Source organism: Orycteropus afer, unplaced genomic scaffold, assembly GCF_000298275.1.
Source record: "Orycteropus afer afer isolate SDZICR_OR568_19922 unplaced genomic scaffold, OryAfe1.0 scaffold00236, whole genome shotgun sequence".
NCBI lineage: Eukaryota > Metazoa > Chordata > Mammalia > Tubulidentata > Orycteropodidae > Orycteropus > Orycteropus afer.
This window is the reverse complement of record NW_006921823.1, coordinates 914,130-916,791: the sequence shown is the minus strand read 5'-3', so window position 1 is coordinate 916,791 and position 2,662 is coordinate 914,130. Positions and strand designations below refer to the sequence as shown.

At 41.7% G+C, this 2,662-nt stretch overlaps 1 protein-coding gene across 1 annotated transcript in view; it reads right to left on the bottom strand.

The window, feature by feature from the left end:
• PRKDC (protein kinase, DNA-activated, catalytic subunit) overlaps positions 1-2,662 on the bottom strand; it is a 550,241-nt gene that overhangs the window by 546,925 nt on the left and 654 nt on the right. The window lies entirely within an intron of this gene.

Below are 2,662 nucleotides of genomic sequence, written 5' to 3'. Positions count from 1 at the left end.
TGGGCAATCCTACTTCCGTAGTGATACTGCCTTGGAAACCCAAGGAGGGGTCGCTATGAGTCAGGGCCGACTCGATGGCAAATAACAACAACAACTTCAAGAAACCATAAAACATCTACATAAATGGAAGAACATACCATGCTCATGGATAGGAAGATTGAACATTTGTGAAAATGTCAATTCTACCCAAAGCAATCTATACAATCAATGCAAGCCCATTCCAGATCCCATCAACACCCTTTAAGGATATGGAAAAAAAAATCACTAACTTTATATGGAAAGGAAAAAGACTTTGGATAAGCAAAGCACTATTGAAGACCCACCAGCCACTCCTCAGAAGGAAGGTGGGACAATCTACTTCTGTAGTGTTACCGCCTCAGAAACCCAAGGAGGGGTCGCTATGAGTCGGGTCTGACTCGATGGCATGTAACAACAACAAATTGAAGAAAAACAAAGCACGAGGTCTCACATACAGCCAGAGCAGTCAAAACTGCCTAGTATTGGTATAATGACAGACACAAAGACCAATGGAATAGAACTGAGAACCCAGAAATAGATCCATCGACCTATAGTCAAAGGGCCGACATCCATTAAATGGGGAAGATATTGTCTGTTTAACCAATGGTGCTGACAAAATTGGATATCCATTTGCAGAAAAATGAAACAAGATTTGTATCTCACACCATACACAAAAACTAGCTCCTGATGGATCAAAGATTTATATGTGAAACCTAAAACTATAAAGTGCCTCAGGGAAAAACTACAGGCAAATTCAGGGGGCCTAATATATGGCATAAATAGACTATCAAGCATAACCCAAGATGCACAAATAACAGAAGATAAACTAGATGAATGGAACCTTCTAAAAATTAATTTTTTATGTGCTTCCAAACCTTCTCCAAAAGAGTCAAAAGAGAACCTACAGGTTGGGAAAAAATAGCAATAACATCTGACAAGGTACTTACCTCTAGAATGTACAGAAAACTCCAACACCTCAACAACAAAAAGACAAATAATCAAATAAAAAATGGACAGAAGACATGATAGACACTTCACCAAAGAGGATATTCAGGCAGCCAAAAAACATATGAAGAAATGTTCAAAATCATCAGCCTTAAGGAGAAGCAAATCAAAACAACAATGAGATACCATCTTGCCCCAGCACTAGTAGCAAAGTTCAACAAGACAGAAAATAACAAATGCTGACCAGGACACAGAGAGATAGGGACTCTCATACACTGTTGGTGGAACTGTAAAATGATACAACCACTGTGGAAAGCAGCAGTATGGCAATTCCTTGAAAAGTTGGAATTAGAAATACCATTTGACCCAGCCATTCCATTACTAGGTATATATGCTAAAGAAGAGGAGCTCTGGTAGCATAGTGTCTAAGACACGTGACTGTTAACCAGAAGGCTGGCAGTTCAAACCCACCAGCCACCCCTCAGAAGGAATATTTCTATAGGCATATTGGTATGTTCTGTAAGAATTCCCAGGTATATAATATTTCTGACAAGGGACAAAGTTGTAGTCACTTCTTGGCCACAGCCAGCTCCCCGGAGGGAGCGAACAGTTGGACCTGTGGGCTCAGGACCATAGTCCCAGGGGACATCAAGCTCAATTGGCATAACATACTACACAAAACATTGTTCCACATCCTACTTTGGCAAGCAGCAACTAGGATCTTGCAAAAGCTTGCAAGCAGCTTTTAAGACACAACGATGGATCTTTCCTCATCCCAAGCTAAGAAGAACAAAGAAATCTAAAGATTCATGGAAATAATCAGTCCAAGTTACTGGTACACCATGTGATCCTCAGCCTATATGAGTATGAGACCAGAAGAACTAGATGGTGCCTCGCTATCACTGTTCAACCACTGGAGGGGGATCTATGTAGGAGATCCTGGAGATAGTGGGAGAACAATGTGAAACAAAACTCAAAATCATTTAAAAAAAAAAGGTACCAAGTTTGCTGGTCTGATAGAACCTGATGGAACCACTAAGACTATGGCCCCTAGCTGCCCTTCAGGTCTGGAATATAACTCACTCCTGTGGCTTCCAAACAAGCAAAAGACAGGCATATGAGCTGAACGTTTACATTAGGTAGATACACTCCCTGGAGAGAACAATCATAGGAGAATAGAAGGGCTGTGTATGCACAGAGAGACAGCTTAGGGAGCAGGAATGCATGGAGGGAAAGACAAGGGGAAGAGGTAACTATGGGGAAGAAGTGGGAGGGGAGCTGTTGCACTATGGTAACTGTAGTCAATATCAGGAAACTGTACATGAGCCGCTTTACGGAAAGTGAATTTGCTCTGTAAACTTTCACCCAAATCACAATAAAAAAATATTTCAAAAAATGGACTAGAGACCTTTCCTTGTCTCAAAATGAGAAATGGTAAATGGAGGCACTTTAACCACAAAGGTAAAATATTTTTCTCATCCAGACAATGTTATATCCCCGCAATTGTTTTAAAAGTTGTTGTTGTTATGTGCCATCCAGTCGGACCCGACTCATAGCCGCCCCTCCTTGGGTTTCCGAGGCAGTATCACTACGGAAGTAGATTGCCGCATCTTCCTTCCGAGGAGTGGCTGGTGGGTTTGAACCGCCAGCCTTCTGGTTAGCAGTCAAGTGCCTTAGGCACTATGCTACCAGAGCTCCT